This window comes from Lathamus discolor, chromosome 6 (assembly GCF_037157495.1).
Source record: "Lathamus discolor isolate bLatDis1 chromosome 6, bLatDis1.hap1, whole genome shotgun sequence".
In the NCBI taxonomy this organism is placed as follows: Eukaryota; Metazoa; Chordata; class Aves; order Psittaciformes; family Psittacidae; genus Lathamus; species Lathamus discolor.
In genome coordinates, this window is record NC_088889.1 from 20,074,304 (window position 1) to 20,092,433 (window position 18,130).

General features: G+C 45.4%; 1 long non-coding RNA gene across 1 annotated transcript; it reads left to right on the top strand.

Moving 5' to 3' along the window:
• Positions 1–3,841: 3,841 nt before the first annotated feature.
• LOC136017187 (uncharacterized) lies at positions 3,842–15,763 on the top strand. Its single transcript, XR_010613857.1, has 3 exons — positions 3,842–3,976; positions 10,626–10,742; positions 10,833–15,763. It is a non-coding gene; the product is annotated as an uncharacterized LOC136017187 (long non-coding RNA).
• Positions 15,764–18,130: the final 2,367 nt, after the last annotated feature.

Here is an 18,130-nt window from a genome sequence, read left to right on the forward strand (position 1 = left end):
GTCCATCAGAACAGCATGTGGCTCAGGAACAGATACAGCTTGTGCTGCCTCTTCTGCAGTCTCTGCTAGAGCTGGAGGTGTCCAAGGGGACATGGTGGAATTTGGTTGGTGGGGAGGATGTAGGGGACAGAGAGCATAAATGCATAGGAAAATGGGCTTTATTGGTTCTGCGATTCCCCAGCTTGTTCTTGAAGTTTCTTGAAATTTTTTAAAACGTTAAAAGGTAAGAAAAAACAACCAAACAAAAAATTTCAAAATGTCAACAAATTTTCTTGTACAATGAATTGGAAAATGGAGCAGAAAATAAAGTTCTAGTACAGGAAAAACAGACAAAATTGGTCTTTTAGCATGAAATGCAAAGGCTGCATTTCAGGTGCAGACAGGAGTAACATCCCAATTCATCTGGTCCCTCTGAGGTTGGCCAACTGTTGAGAAGCATCAACGGGGTCCAGAAACTGGATGCACTCCTCTGCATTTTCTGTGACAAGTCAACAGCTGGAAAAGCCTTTGAGGGTCTTTGTCTGTCAGAGTTAGCTGAGCAGGCCAAGCCAGGGATCAAAATTGGTCCAGGATGTAACTCCTTGGATCTGAAACTGCTCAGTGTTCCAGGTACAAATTATTAACATTTCAGGTAAGTTTTATCTTTTGAAAATACCTCCTGCATGCTGTATTTAGAAATTCAGCAAGTGTGTAGGTATATGCTGCCTGGGAAGACTGGTGCTTTTATACACACATCTTTTGAGCATTCGGTGCTTTAAATTCAAGACAGTACATTAATTCATTTTTCTTTAACAGTTGGCTTAAGGAGACATAGCTGCTTTGAAATGAAGGAACTAATTTTTATCTATTTCTTTGAGGCAGTTAAAGTAAATGGTAATGTCCTGGGGTTTTGTATTTCTAATTGCTCTAAACCATTTAAAGTCATATTTATTATAGCACTGACTATGCTAAGCAATCTTGCATTAAAAAGACTTAAAAAAAAAAAAAAAAGGAAAAAAAGCTGCTCTTTTATTGTCTGCCTGTCTAGGCTTTATCTTGTGCAGTACACATTTAAAGTCTTATCTCTTCAAATAATATCACTGTCAATAGAGACTTTGGTCCCAGTTCATGGTTCTGTTTAATTTCCACTGCATTAAAACATTGTGCACTTCAGCTGGGTGGCGATTTCTAAACAGGTGTCCCTGGCAGAGGGGAAAGCTCCTCTTCAGATGAGAATGGGAGGTGACCTCTTGTGCTCCTATGGCAAGAGGAAGGGGATGGTATGGGTTGAGGTGCGATGGAGCATCTGCTGTTCATCTTGATGGAGGTCCCCTTCAGTCAGCAAAGCAATGCTGGTTCATACTGGCAAGGGATCTGTTTCCCCGCACACTCTGCCCCCTCAGAAAAGGGACAGGGAAGAGCAGCTAAACTTGGATTGAAGAAGAATTTGCTCTGGGCTAATCAGGGGTTGGAAATGCTTCTTGGAGCCAGCTGGTAAAAGATTAGCTGACCTTTTGGCTGTAAATTATCACCAGCTAGTAAGTCCTGATTGTGTGCTGACAGGAGAGGGGAAGATGGGTCTTCGCAGAAGAAATTGTGTTGAATGTTAAAAAAACATACAATCAATTTCAGGAACACCGGAGTAAGTAAGCCTGTCGTTCATTCAGCTCTTAGTCACAGAGTAGGTGCTTCTGTGTCTTCCTTTTCTATCTCTGCTTACAGAAGTGATATTACTGAATTAATTATGACATCTTTGTGAAGAGCTGAAGAATTGCTCAAGTCCTATATTCAGAGGTAGGGAAATGTCAGATTCATCTCACAGTAAATTTAAAATTACACCAACCTGAACTATCGCTACTGACAGCATAATAATAAGTCAGGTAATCAAAATCAATTAAATTCCAGTACCTTCCTATTGTCCTAGAAAATTCAAATTTGAAATTAGTTTGAGTTCGACTTCTCAATAGAAGAAGCAGAGTTTCAGAGATAATTTGAAACAAGTATGTGGCCATGACTGATCATTTCTCAAACTGCAAAGACACGAGGAGCTGAGTGCATGCACATGCATGTCAGTGCATATCAAGTACCAAACACAACCAGATACTCAAAGTCAATGGAATGACTTGTTTGAGGTTGTTGTGTTGGCATATGTCAGCTGGGACTCTGCCTGCCAAGACTCTGCTAAAATTTGGATGAGTTACTGATCAAGAGAATGCCAAATGAAGTGTGCCTCCATTCCCACCATATAAGAGGGAGAAGGACTAAGTCTGATACATGCTCCTCTGCAGGACCTTCATGGAGACCATGGAGCAAGCAGAGGGAGGGGAGCTCTGTGTGTCCTACCAGCAGTGACATGCCCAGATATGCTATGCATGGGACACCCATCTTCTAGATCACAGGAAAACAGGCTTGTCCAGGAGCTACAGATGCTGCCAAAAATAAATGTGTTCCCACAGCACCTCACTTTGGTTTTGGCACTGGCTGAGCCTTTGAGTCACCTTCAACAGTAGGACAGGGCATGGGCTGGCGTAAGCAACTGCCCAGATGGTGGTGGCGTGAGCATGAGGCTCTCAGGAGGAAGGAAGTTTTCTCTCGGAGAAAGGTGCTGGGCAAAGCCCAGGCTGAGTGTCTGGGGCTGACCTAGGTTAGTGTTGTGGTGGTAACTTCAGTGCAGCCACTGGCACCAATCTGGCTTTCCAGAAAAGTTTGTCTTACGCAACCACTTTTCCCAAGTCACAAGTGGCGCTTTTCTTCCAGGGAAGAACCCTACTGCTGCCTGGAGACACATTTTAATAATAATTTAAAAAAATATTATTTCCAAATACTCTTCTATCTGCCAGTATCTGCCTACAGAGTTAGGATCTTTGGAAAAGGGATTTCCCTCTGGGCATGCTGCCTTACACAGGTACTATTTTACTTACTGCTCTTAAACTTTTCCTGAGGTTTGCTGGCTGGACCCTTAGTTATGAGGGTAGGCTGAGTCTGATATCTCATGTATTTCCATAAGGAGGGTGCTCAGTAATAGAGTCTGCCTGGTAGCTGAGATGCAGGAGTTGCCCCACCCCACAGTAACCTGTTGTTTTTTTGGGAGAGCAGGAGGTTTGGATTGCTTTGCTTGTGTGGCTTCCATTCCTGCAGTAATCCCAATTCCTGCCCATTGGATTTCAGAATGCTGTGGTGCCTCTTTGGGATCACAGGTGCATGTGCCTGGGTGAGGCCCATGGCACTGTGGTGGAACATCCCAAAAGCTCAGGGAAAAAACCTGTGTGTCAAGATGTGGTGGTGGACATGGAGGAAGGAAGGAGCAACTAAGTCAAAAGGGAACAGGAGTGTGACCCAGAAAGAGCAGACAAGCTGGGCTCTCTGCTCTTGCTACCAGCAGTTTCAGGCACAGGATTACGGTTCTCCCAATCTCCCCTGAAGCTGCTGATCTCTCCCCCTCTTCCCGTGCTGCAGCGGACACCTGGCCCCCCTGCGGCTGCTATACACTCCCTGCGTCCTTCCGTCTGCCCCGAGGGGAGGCGAGGTTGTACTGCCGGGCTGTACCCCCAGCAGCTCTGGCTTTTCACACCCCATCCCCTACCGCAACGCCCCAGGCAGCCCCTCACCGCCTTTCTAGCTCCTAAGCCGCGGCATCTGCTCTATCCTCCGGGTCGCCCGGCGCGGCGCGGCCAGCTGGAGGGACCTCCCCCTCCCTTCTTTCCTCCCTCCCCGCCGCCTCGAGTCGCGCCAGTGATGGAGAGAGCGTCACGGTCTCCTAGCAACGCTCCCAGCAACTCTCCTAGCAACCGCGCAACATCTGCTCCCGCTGGACCAATCCGCGCGGGGCACATCTGGGCACCCACCTCCGCGAGCTGCAGGGACCCGCAGGAGCTGCCACCGCCACCACCGCCGCCACCACCTCCTCCACCGCCACCACCTCCTCCAGGAGCAGCAGCGCTCCCGGCAGCGAGAGCCGGACGGGGAGCAGCCCCTCTCTGGAGCCGGGGCTCGCTGGGTGAGTGCCGTTGAGCTGCCGTTGCTGCGCCAGGGACAGCAGCCGTGGGGTTGTCCGCGGGGCTTTGCAGGTGGGATCTGCCCAAACGGCTTTAGCAGGTGGCTGTTGGTGCAGAGTAAGTTTTGTATTTGTGAGCTCTCGCCTTTGCTGCATTGTGGAAGAGGGCAAAGAGCTGAGGGGGAGGCTCGCTGCCTGTCCTGCAGCGCTGCTGGCTGTGGGCAGAGGTGCCTACTGCTCTGCCGGACTCTGGCATGCTCTACAGAAGGTCATTTTAATCAGTCATCTTTCTACAGTCAAAGCTGAACTCTGAAAAGTAACCACAGCTACTCTTTCTTTGCCTGTTAATGAAGTATCAACCTCTAGGATGAGGCAACTATCTAAATATAGTTGTCTTATAGCTGTGAGATGCAACGTATGTGCTCTCTTTTTCTTTCCGTCTTGCAGGTTTTAGACCTGCTTATTTACATTCATGTCCACAAAAAGTGTGAGTGCCTCTGCGCACACATGTAGAAGTGCAGAGTTTGGGCATGCATGTGAATATCTGTGATTGTTTTTCCCCCGGAGTGGGAAATATTCTTACTACAGCGTGCCCGCTCCCCCAAGAAGGGAATGCATCAGCCAGACGCTGATGCATCTGCTTGCAGCCTAGAAACAGTGCCATACATAAGGCAAACACTGAAACATGCATGCTGCAATAATTCTGTTCAATGAAAACAGCAATCTGACTTTCCCCAGACCTGTATTACTCTACAGGCAGTGCGGTGTGTATGATAGAAAATTAATGCTACTACTCAAAATAATGGTGTGGTTTTAATAGAAGCCCTTTAGCCTTCCTCCGAGGCTGAAAAGAGTTATGGAGACATAATGTGCCACTTTAAGAGGTAGTGTTGAGGGCAGTAATCATGCTGTAGCTCAGGAAACTTCCGGATATTTAGAGGAGCAAGCTGTATTTTTGCAGCATTTACTCTGAGAGGATTACGCTTATAGCTCTGAGAGACTGAAATGATTTTTCTTAATGGTTTATTTCACTTTTCTGATGTTTGAAATAGAGTCCAGGAAGCAAGGTCAAAGTTAGAGAATTGGATGTGACATTAGAACTCCTATTTTCCCCCTGCGGGACTGCTGAAATAGCACTTTCATCTCTTGTGGTCCAGCTACTTGCTGAGTATGTTCTGACTTTGCCACCTGAACCATGTGTGTTTCTCCTTGATCCACCATGACAGGTAACCACTCAGCAGAGCTGTGTTGCCAAAAATGCTTGCTGAGCCTGTGTGAGGAGGAAATCTCACCAGAACTGCTGAGATTATCCCTTTGCAGATAGACTTCTCATCCTCAGATAGCTAACAAGTTTGCAGACTTCAGCTGGTCAGGCTTGCCATCAGTGAGGGGTATTACTTGGATCAGTGTGGAAAGGGGGCAAAGCTGGAAATACGGTTTTATTCTATCGATAAAAGCAGCAGGACTACAGGGAGCAAGACAGGAACAGTCATTCGTTAAGTCTCATGTCTTTGTGCACTCATGAGAGCTATTCAGATGCTTGTGCCTTACACACATGTGTGCCCAGGGAGAATCTGCAGTTAGAGATATCTGCAAAGCAATTAGTAGACTAAAAGAAAGGCGCTTCTAAAGTGCAAAGCCAGCAGCTCCAGCCAGCAGACAACAGCGCAGCTGTGAGTCAATTAAAGGGGGCTTTCTCTGCCTGAGCGAGGAATAAGACTCGATACTCTGGAAGGACTGAAATCGATTGGCAGTCTGTGTGAATTCCTGGGGCTGGCATGTGTTTTCGATCCACATGTTCACCTGCCTGTGGTCTGGTAGCTTTGCATTATCAACTGGGAATCCCACAGTGGGACCAGCTGCTTTTCCTGCTCCAGAAGAAGGGAAATGCAGCAGCATAGCATATGAAATTAGAGGAAGGTTTCGGCTGAGCACCTCCTAATTGCAAGTGCTGCTAAGGTTAGAGATAGGGGAATTTATCACTGCAGTTTGACAGCAGTAGCAAGGACATGATGATAAGTCCTGCCATGCCAAAGTCACGTCTCCTGCTGATAACAAATGACAATTTCTGTGTGCTTAGAAGCCTAAGGTTCTCTATTTGTGCATGCAAGAGGTGTTCAGAAATGGTTTCTATCTGAGCCAGCTTTAGCTTGCATATTGATTATTCTCCTTTACACTGCGATACGAAACCCTGCAGGGCACCAGCACATTTGACTCACCACCTTCCGCGCGCAGTGTTGGCAGGTCTGTGCTTACCCCCTGCAGACGTCTGCATCAACAAGCCAATAGTACCAGCTCGTACAACCCCTTTCACTGCAGCACCGAGCAGGCAGGGATGATTTTCTTCCTGACGAGAGGCAAGTATGGGAACATTCCCAGGGTCTCATGCATGAGCTCTGGGGCAGAGCTGCTGTGCAGACCTGGGGCTTCCAGATCCATCTCTGTTGCTTGAGATGGAATAGCACGAGCTTTGTGTTTGTTTTTTTCCTTGGCTGTTCAATCATTTGTTAAATTCTGTCTTGCCTCCTGTCTGAGCTATCTTACAGCCCTGTGGAAATCACCTGGCACTAATTTGTGCCAAAGAGGGGCTCCTGTCACTGGGGTGATGCAGGAGCACAGGGGCCAGATGAAGAGTACTTCTTGCAATTTGCAGTTCAACTGTGAAGTTGCCATGTTATAAATCTATTTACAGTCCAATTTAGATAAGATAACCCTCTGTCCAAACATGCCTGATAACTCTGTGGGTACCATGCATACAGTACTGTAATTATTCCTGTAGAAATAAATAGGAGCAGGGATATTTTACTCTACTGAAAGTACAATTAAAACCTCATGAAGCTGCATTTGAGAGATGCAGGCTTGAAACAGAGATATCTATTCCCTCACTGCCGTGCATGGGATTTATGTTTCTAACTTCAATTAGTGTTAATGGCAGCTACAGCCGCTGTCCTTCGATGTGCTGTGAATTCAGAGCAGGCTCACACTGGCGGGTGTAAACACTGGCCAGCATGAGCAGGCAGCGCCTGCCCTGTGGCTCCTGAGCCCTGGCAGTGCTACCTGCCTTCGCTAGTTTTACTGAGTCCTTGGTGACTGGCAGAGGGCTCACAGCAGAACGCTGACGGGATGCTGAATGTGCTTTTGAGAGGTACATCCAGGCTGGAAGGACAAACTGCACACTCTGGACTCAGTGCTACACTGGTTAGTCCCTATGGGGATATTTGGCCCTGTGCCTTGACTTATGGTGTAGTGCTGAAAGAATGTAATGTGATTAAGATGTATCTGTCTCTGAGCTTGACTGAGGCAGAGGCGGTGACTCATACCACCTTGCTGTAACTGTCAAAACACTTGGCTTGTGAGAATAGCCTTCTACACAAAAAGCACTGATTCAATATGTTTATATTTAAACAAAACACTAAGGGTCTGATTCACTGCAGCATTACTACAGCCTTGTATGTCTGTAACCCCAGCCGAGCAGCAATTAGGCATGCACAGAGCCAGTCTGCTCTGACTTTGAAGATAACTGTTAGAAAAATACTTGTTCCTTGCAAGCCTCCTGCAGGGAGTGATGCCCCTTGTATACTTTAACATCAGTGATGGTGTCGAGGGCACAGTGCAAGGGCACACAGCTCAAGCTATCATTCCCCTGCACATGCAGACAGATGTGTAGACATCACCAGCAGCCACAAAGGATGACAGTGAGAATGAGGTGGTAGGATGGCAGCTACATCGAGCACAAGAACAGACCTTGAGCTTCTGTGTAGCAGCCCTGTGATGGGACTTGTTTGCCTTCGGGTCACTTTCTCATCCTGTTATAGACATGCAGGCAGCACCCCTTCCCTACCAGAGAGAGGAGGTGGAACCGCCTGTGACGACCTGTAGGAGCTGCTGGGCTGGGGAAGTGGGTGCCCCAAGCCCTGCAGATTTGGAATTGCTGGAATTTGCTGACAGCAATCTTGGTGGCGAGCAGTTTGTGGCTAGTTTGCTCTTAGAGTGTAGCCTTTTACTTACAAGCAGGCACATGTTTAAAACCAGCTTTCTAGTCCAGAGATTCTCTTGGTCCTCATTTGCTGGTTGTTTCCCTTCCTTGCTACTAAACTGGGTTATGTGGGCTTGTTTTAACTTTGCCACTTTGTCTGGTGTAAGTCTTTAGGAATTTAAATAGAGCCAACCACTTTGCTCCTGAGGGGTATGTCCCAGGCTGGTGCTGATGGGAAAAAGGGGTGCCAGTTGGATGTTCGATGAACCCACTGCCAGAGTGTTCATGTGTGCCCCTCTGCAAAATACTGTTCTTACCATCTGCTTCTGCCAGCCAGCATCAGTTCCCAGCCTGTGGCATGTGCTCCAACACAGCCCCTCCTCCGAGAATTAGGGTGTCAGCGCTCTAGTGACTCTTTGTGTTGTCCTGGCTCCCTGCTCTTTGTTGGTGTCTTCAGGACCACCCGTGCTCAGGGGATGCTGAAAGTCCCACTATCACCCTCCATTTCTGGGAGGAATTCCAGTGTCCAAGAGCAGCAAAGGAAAGGTTTGCATAGAGCCGGCAGAGCTGAGGGACAGCATCACAGAGCTGTGATGCTCTGCACGCTGTGGTTGTCTGTCTTGCCCCTGCACTCGGGCTGATTTTCTGCTTGCACGCACGCAGTGCTGGGTCTGTACTTCCAGCCTTTTTACTGAAAACCACTAGGGAGCAAACTTTAGCATTTAGAGGCTTGGTTTGCAGGGGAAGGATGGGCTCATGGTTGGCTCATCAACCTGTACACTGGGTTTGGCTCCTTTCGTAACCTTGACAGCCTGGGTGGCTGCAGGAATGTCACTTCATCTTCTGTACCTTTGTCTTCTGCAGAGTAGTGTGAAGAAAACTGTAATGTTCTCCTGTGCCATGGTGCTGGGAGGATAAATGCATTTGTGATTGCTCTCAGATAACACAGCAGTCAGATTTTCACATAGGAGAACCTAATATCAGAGTAATTAAATGTCCAGGATGTCCAGGCTCTGGTGAAATTCAAGTACTAGAATAAAACTTGCAAGCAGTGAAGGTTGCTGCCTATGAATTTAACCCAGTGTTTGCAGCAATTCAGTGCTAACAGAGTGGAGAAAATGTTCAGCTGTACCTGTATCCTTGAGAGCTGAGATCTGTGTAGAGAGCACCTCTGGTGTGTGCTATGATCCAGGTCGGCTGAAATGTAGCATTATCCCACTACAAGAGCAATGGTCCCCCTCCTGGAGAAAAGCTGCTGTTTCAGGCAATCCATGTTGGGCTGGGTTCCAGAGCAGGGCTGGGTGTCTTGGCTCCAAATAAGGCGTTAAACCACCAGTCAAGAGTTTTCTGCCCAGATTTGTAACATCCTTTACGGGAAACCTCCATCCTCACAGACTTGAAATTCAGGGAGAAAATAGAAGATTCTCCTACGAAGAAATTTCTTCCTCAGTCCCTTCTTAAGAGCTTTTGATGTACAGAAAAGAAGGGACAGCACATTACTCCTTCCTACCAGTGAAGGAGAGATGCCACCAGTCCCTGAAATAGCTGTGTGGGTAACTTTTCACTTCCACCTGCTGGTAAGACTCATGGAGCCCCATGCTCCATGGCAGGATCCTTCCAGGGACATGAGGTCTGTGTTTCGGCTATGCAATACCTTTTTGCTTTTCTATTATGGCAGAGAAACAGTCCAGAAACAAGTCTTTTATTTCCTCAGAAAACCTAAGTTTCAAATGGCCCCTAAGGAGATCTCAATTTGGGGAAGAAAGCATATCCCATAGGGCCTTTGAGTTATTCTAAGGAGTGACTTTAAACATCAGCATAGTAAACGAAAAAAAAAAACCCACAACAAAACAAAACCAACAACAAAACAATCAAACAAAGCCGTAGTACATTTAAAAGCAAACAACAGAATTTTCTTACAAAAGAGGGTTTGGGAGGTGATGATGCACCTGCATTGGTCACCATTCCACAGAGGTGAGCAAGCTCAGAGCAGATCTCCACTGGGCTCTCATCACAGGAAAAAAGCCCAGTAGTTCCTTCTCTTAGCTCAAAGGCTGGGCTTCTGTCCTCTGTGCCCTGAAAAACTGATGCAACCAAGAGAACAAATCAGCTCCATCACCCTCCCACCGAGACTAAGGCTCTCCTGCTTCTCTGGGACGACACTACCATCTAGTGAATACTCTCTGTATTGGTTTTCTAGGGAAGACGTTGAGCTCTGTGTGTGGTGCGTAGAAATTAAAACCCACCCCTTGCCCCACACAAACCTCAGCATGCTCTGCAGACGTGTGGCCCCATCCAGGCCCCTCCTGCAGCGCATGGAGGTCTTCCTGGCTTGGGCATTTCTCTGCGAGGCTGAGGCTGGCCGGGGGTAGCCCACTCGGTTGTAGAACCTGGAGACCCTGCCCAGCAGTGGCAGTGTGTGCCAGCACTGTGGTTGTCACTGCAAAGCAGGGCTTGCTGTGCTGGCAAGCCTCAGGGTGGTGGCTCAGAAGTGCCTTTGCATTTGCCAGCCTCTCTATTTTTCCAGTGGGTTGAGGGCTGCATGTCAAAACTGAGTGTCATCCTGTCTGCAGCCCACCTCTGGACCTCTCCTTTCCCCATACACCCTAGACCATGATGTTACAGCCACCATGGCAGCAAACATTACCAAGCTCTTTTTCTTCTTGTTTTGTGCAGAGCTGATCTGATCGGGGCCTACCAAAGACATTAACGACGTCGAAAGTAGCCTACTTTAAGAGAAAATATGCAGAAGAAGAACATTTACATCAAGATTACCATGAGTATTGTCCAGAAGTGAGTATCTCTCTCTCATTCCAGACCCCATCCTCCCCCTTTTTCATTTCTCAATCCTAAAGATCCATTTGCTTGCTCTTTACTCCCCAGCACGTGATACTGCCCGAGGACCGGACTTGCATTTTAAAACTTTCTCTCCAGAAACTCCGATTCCTGGATGACCCTGAAGCCTACCTCCGTAGGTCTGTATTAATTAACAATCTGTTGAGGAAGATTCACCTAGAGACAGAGAGGGAGAGCTATGAATACTTTAAGGAGGCTTCGTGTTGTAGGACAGCTTACTCTGACGCACGAAAACGGCTGAAGTTTATGGTACAGGAGTGCTGTTCCCAGTCGCTCTATTATGAAAAGCTGCATTCATATCGCATCGTGCCTTACTCTGCAGAGAACGCCGTTTACGGAATGGGCTACACGAACAGCCACTTGGAGCAAAATTCTCAATTGCTTATTTATAAAATGAATTAAAGCAGCTGTTAGACCCACTGATGTTTGTTTCTGAATGCTTGAACTGCTTATTGAGATGTTAAGATGAGGCACTAATTGCAGATACACATGTAATCAGAGGCAGATGTGTTCAGAGCTGAGTGGAAGGTACTTTGAATAATGCTCTGCAGTCCCCACTGTTAAGCCCCTGGTTATGAAGTACCTTGACACACACACAGAGCTGGTGCAATACGGAGGTCCTTATCCACAGAGACTGCGTGCAATGTGTTTCATAGAAACAAAGCTGCGTTTAAGTTATCTGTGTGTAGATGTTCAAATTAACTTTGCAGTTAAATTATGCCATCCCCAGTGGAAGGGGAGCCCCCAAAGCAGTGGAGTAGTCTAACAGTGAGGAGCAAAATGTAAGTTATTTACTACAAAGGTATAGATAGAAGGTTTCTTTGATAAATGCTTTGACCATGAAGGAGTCAGTGCCAAAGGAAACAGCCTTTTGCTTAAGATTTTCGGAGACTTAACTCACTACTTACACGACACTCTGTACTGAGATTTGCAAGGTTATGGGTTTATTTCTTTTTTTTTAATAATTGCATTCACCTTTTACTTATATTATCTCTTAGCTGGTATCTACTCTGGTATCTACTTTGCTATTTTAATACAAACCAGAATGACTCATAGGAAAGATTGTTTCTTCAGCCCATCATCAGTGTTTCCTCAACTTCATTTGATTCTTTCCCTAGCTGTTTCCCTGATACTTCTTTGCATGCTAATTTGCTGTTTGGCCAGAGGTTCATATTGGTGCTAGGGAATAGACAGTTATTTCTTTTTATGTGGAACATAAGAGGCAGAAACACAATGATAACTCTCATAGATAGAGAATGAATGTATCCGACAGATGCTAGTAAAACCTCAGAGGTTCTCCTGATGAAACTGCTCAACACTAGTAATAGTGTTTCAGGTTAAGTGAAATGTCTAATTTCAATCTGGGAATTAACCTTAGAACATGTTAATATATAATTTCACAAGCTATGACATGGGAGATGTTCAGCAAATTGATGATTACAAGTGGAAAGTTTTATAGCTGCCAAAGCTATGTCATGAAAATACCAAAGAGTAATATAAGGGAAAAGATGATGCTCCAGCAATGGGGTCAAAAGCAAAGATTGCACTATAACCTGGTGAAATGTGATTAATGAGCCTGTAAACTAGCTGTTACCAGTACACCTGCAGCTCACCTGAGAGTGACTTGCATCCCAGAATTGCTGAACAAATATATCAGCTGATCCAAAGCCTGTCAAAGTCCTACAGGTCTGTTGGCTTTGCCTCGCTGGCTATCACCGCTTTAAAGCAAAGTAAATAATAGTGCACACGCAGCTGGAGGCAGATATGTATCTAAGAACCTTATATTTTATTTTGAAAGGCTTTGCTCATGCAGATGTGGCTCATGCTATTTCTGAAGCATTATACAGTATGAACAAATACCATTGCTTGCCAGGGATGTGTTTCATGTAGGATTCCTCCTGCAACCCTAGTCGTGTATGCTGCACCTATCATTGCATATCTCAGGCACGCATTAGTGCAGGAGAAGAGAGGCAAAAGCAAGAGGTGCAAAGAGCAAAGTTAATTCCGACATCAGTAGTCAGAAGCCAGTACAGGTTTAGGAGAGAGAAGGAAACAGTGAAATTCAGATATTTGTTTAAACAAAACAAAACAAAAAGGGCAACAGTCTAATTCAAAACAAGGACAACCTGCAAACTGGAGAACGTAAACAGCACAGATATTGTGGGAAGGCTGGAAAAACAGGGCAGTGCTGTTTGGGAGGTGCTATTAGTCATGATGAATGTTCAGGGTTTTGTTTTTATTTTGAGACAAGTCATATTTACTTGTCTCTTACAAAAGGGTGTCTTCAAACCCTTGGTCAGTGTAATTCGGTGTCAGAGCTGCTTGGCTATGTGTGGTTATATTTCTGCTGTCTCCGGGCTTGCACAAGCCTGAAATCATGTGAGTGTTTAAGCTGGTATGAGGGCTGTTGTGAGAGGTGCCATTATCCCCCAGGGAGCTCTCTGGCCTCAGGTGCCCGCTTGCATGCCTCCTGCAGACTTAGGGGCAGGGGTAGGGACCTTAGAAGACCACAAGGTAGTAAAGGAAAATTACTCCTGTCTTCTGATTTTTTAAACTATGTAATTTTCCACTCTGAAATGATCTGATTTATGCACATTTTTTTTCTTTGTGTCCATTTTTGCTTGAGTTCATAATGATCTAGCAGCTACATGAAATGCTAGAATGCTGATTTTTTTTTCTCTCTCCCTGACCTACTTTATTATATTCATAGGATGGTTCTGGCCTGAATAAACAAAACTTTTTACATAAAATTAATCATGTTTCAATGGAATGAAAAAGCTCAGTAGGATTAAAGCCTTTGACCTCACCTGAAAAAACCCATTGCCCCTGTCAGACTGATCATTGAAGAGCAACTTCTTTGCCTGCTGGGAGAGGCAGATACTTTCTTGTCCATAGAAAGCTTCTAGGTAAGGCGTTATGACATCTGAACAGATGTAACAGACAGGATCAGATAACAACACTCTCTGGGCTACCTGTGAAAGAAGACAGTATTTGACTTGACTCATATTTTTCTCATGTGTTGTTTTCTTGAGAAAAAAATTGTCTGATTTTTTAAATTATTCTTTTTTTACTCTTACTTACTCTAGGAGCTGTTTCTTTCTAGAAAACGTATCGGGTTTTATGGTTGACTTTTTGATATGAAGTTGAATCAAAGGCCACAATTTTAAATATTTTAAGGTTGCTCAAGTTTTTACTTCCTTCTGCTTTCCACAGTGATTTGTGCTGTTGAAAAGTGGTTCTGAAATAATCTACTTTAGTGCTTAAAACCCACAGTTTATGGGTGATAGAGAAGTACAAAAGTGCAATAACATTGCAAGTAACTCCCAAAATATTTAATTTGACACTTTTTTGAATTATATACTGATTTTAACATTTAGTTACCAAGATACTGATTATCAGCATTTAAATACAGCTACATACAGTGATTTTTCTTTTTCGGGTTTGTAGCTACAATTCAGCTCTTCTGGCTTCTGATGTGTGAATCTCTCTGTAGGTGGTCAACTTTCAGTGATATATATATATTCTATTATGACTGCATTAGGAACTCCCACATATGGGCTATGTTTGCACTGGATGTAAAGAAAGTCCTTCCTTCCCTTTGACTCAGTTGCCTTGGAGATAGATAGTATATTCATCAGAGAGACTATACATGAGATGGGTGACAAGGACAGACTTGGCAATGACAGCTGATCATTTTGAAAATGACTGGCTTAGGACAATTCATTTTTGTCTTGGAATAGCGGCACACTTGACTGTAATTAGTGTTTTAATGAATTAAGTTTTCTTTGTGCTGCTTTATCCCTAACTGGCTGTAAATGCTGAGCCTGATCCTGAAAGCATAAGGGTCTGTGGTGGCTCTGTTGGAGGCATGGTCTGGGTGCATGCATGGGGTCACCTTCTGGGGCCGCAGAAGCTGTGGCTGAAGGCCAGAGGAGGGCACATGCTGGGAGGCAGCCAGGCTCAGCAAGGAGGCATCTCTGCCTGTACAGCCCGGTGCGGTCACCCCAACCTATTAGGGCCCTGATCCTGTAAACACTTCAGTTATCATCTAAGTTTCTTTGCACAGATCCTCTCCCTAAAGCCAGAGAGGCTGCTCATGTGCTTGACGCTCAGCATGTACGAGTGTGTACAGGGCCAAGGCTGCTGTGCACTGCAGAAGTACTCACTCCTCAATTGCCTAATTATCCTAATTATCGGTGAAAGTGATCATTGAGCTGCCACTTGAGTTCTTGACTACGTTTATATTGCACTGTAAATTGAACTTTTGTTTTCAATGAATGTGTTGAGTGTATGGACTATCGTGCCTTAAAGTCCCATCCTCATATGAGCCTTTGTATATGTTCTGTAAATCTGCAAACTGTCTGTAGCTGATAATTCTGTGCACTCTATACAGATCCGGTTTGGTACTCAGCAGGACCTTGGGAAACATGACCCTGACCTCAGTTTGCCATGAACACAGAGGGGACGTGGCAATTCCGTCTTCTCTTCTCTTTTAGATTGCTTTCCTCTTTGCTGTTCATGAGATTCTGTTTTTCTGGTTTCTGTTGTAGCTGGGTTCTGGGTTACCCACAACTCCAGGTAACCTCATGGAAACCCAGAAAGTTGTAAAAAAGTTGTCTCCAGCTTTTAAAGGCCATCTGTACAGCACGCTCTCAGCAGGGGATTACAATTGCATATATCAACTGTGGCAGGTGTTGTCAAGTATATCATCGTATATTTGACAGGATTAACAAAGCAGAAAAGGGAATACCTATTTCTACTGAAATGCATGAGCCTGCATTATGTTAAATACATGGTGATTATACACCACTGAATTGGAATAATACCTACTGGTTCTATAATAAAAAAATGCTTTTTAATGTTTAAAGTTACTTGGGACCTGATTGAAGGTTTTTATGAAATTGTTTTCTAAAGTGAATAGTAGAAAAATGTATATGTATTTTAAATATACGTATGATGTGCATGGTATTAATAAAGATCTATTTGTATTGAACCAGACAGACTGTCACTGAATGTATGGTATATTGGTTTACAAGTTACCATGTAATGTTACTAAAGACAGGTTTCTAACACCACCCATCCCGAGCTTCTTTGAGGGACCTGCATCCCAGGGGTGAAGCTGAACCTAACTGACATATCTGATGTGCAGAGCTGGGGCAAGTCCTCTGGATGCTGTGCAGACCCTGGCATTCACTTGTCCTGCCCTGATGCCATTGTTCACATCCCAGCTTGCCTGTGGACTTGCAAGACTCTTTTCTTTGTCTATTTTATTTTAAAATCTGCAAGGAACCATTTTTCTAATGATGCTGTACAGAGATGCCGAAGAAGGGTCAAAGGTAAAACAGGAGCTATAGGATTTCAGGAAAATGGGAATTTTTACTAAAAATCCTGAGGAAAATGGAAAGATCACCTTCTTCACCCTCAGTGCTTTCCTTTAGGATTTGTGTCCCTGAAAAAAAAATGAAGTGAAACCCTGAACACATTTAAGTGATACTGAAAATGATTAATATTCACAAAAGGATGAACTTTCTTGAAGCAGCCACAGGGAAACATCTTCCACGGCCAGCTGCTTCAGCACCACCTCCAGCCAGGGCTTGAGTACCATCTGGGTACCAGTGTTTTTAAAGACTGAGCATTGCAACCAGCTTCTGTAGGCACAGCATTAAATCAGTCACCTCCTCCAGTGGCATTGAATTACGAGAGAAGAGCTGCATGTTGTCAACCTGAGGACAGCTCTGAAACCACCAATCATCAGTCCTCTACACACCTTGTTTGAATCTGGTGTTACTAGGATTAAGCAGCCACCACCCAAATCCTGAGATGTTATTTATCAGACAGAGGCCTTTATGTATCTCTGAACCACACCTCTCTTTAACCAAAAAGCAATACTCTAGAGTTTGGCATAGGTACATCCATGAGGAACAGGCTTCTTAAAAGAGGTAGGCTGCATGTCCACAGGTTTGGCTTTTTTGCTCCCCATGTTATATGTGAATAGCCAAAGGCCTCTGGGGTGGCATATCCCTGGCACAGACAGATGTATTCATATGACCAAAATTCCTCCTAGATGCTGCCTCTGAGGATACACCACACTGGCAAGAGATGCTGAGCCTTAGGCTTGGTCCAGTTGTGGAGACAACTGATTTAGCGTGGAAGTAAAAAGCAGTGTAGCAGCTTCCTACTTCCCAGCACACCTGCATGATGTTGTGCAACCCATGCAAATACTTTTCCACCATGGATGTTTTCAAAGCTGTGGGAATCCTCCTGGTCACAAGGCAAATTCTGCTGCAGACTGAAGGTGGGGTGCTTTATGCCAATTCTTCTGCTGCTAAAGGAGCTGAGGAAAGCACCATGGCCAGACCACCATGGGCCTGCTCTGCTTTCAGCTGTATTTTCTTTTTTTGTTCTGTATGGCCATTTGCAGCCAGTTTAATTGAAGCAGCTGCTGGACTGCCCTGCCTCAGCACTACCAGCCCAGAATCATAGTACAACTGGCACAGGACCCAGGGAATCCAACTGAAAGCTTTAATTTGCCACTGCACCCACACCCCTTGCATTTCAAGGCTTAATTAATTCAAGCCCTAAGATAAGCAGCGCTGATTGCCAAACTAGGCAACGCTTTGAGCTTCTGGCTGAAGTGTGCTGCAGAGCATTGCAACCTCCTGGCTTTCCTAGCACAGCAGGACAGTCTGCACTGCCTTGCTGCCTTCAGGCTGATGTGTCGCTGATGGTGAATTATCCCCAGCTGGGCTGAATAGTGCCAAATTGTAGCTCTTACCAGTGGAAGGCAGCTTTTCCTGAAACAAACTGCTTAGTGGAAATTGTTGTCAATTTGCAGCAAGGAGGGCTGTGTGTAACATCTGCTGTCAGGGAAGAGGAAGGACGGCTGGCAAGGCAAAAGGTCTTTCTCCCTGTAAGGTGCCACAATCTCCTGTTCATAGTGGGGAGGTAATATTGCTTTTCCATACTATCCTTTGGGGTTCAGGACCATGCAGACATTTCAGCTGTGCTGAGACCATCCCCTATGATGCCCTCCAGTGTGAGTTCCCAGTGCCTGCAGCCCTCACTGGCATGCTAGGGGAGGGCATGGGAGTTTTACAGCATGAACCCATATGCAGTTGTGATCATCAGTCACATACCCTGACAGCATTCCCGAAGGCGCTGTGCCCTAGGCAGACATGGTTTCTCCCAAAGCTCTGCAGTGCTGCTTGAGGATGTGTCATCCAGGGAAACCGTGGAATTTGGTAGGTGCATGGAGCCACAGGGTGGGACTGTGTGATTGCTCTCATCATGACGGTGCCACAAGGATTTAAACATCCTGCATTGCA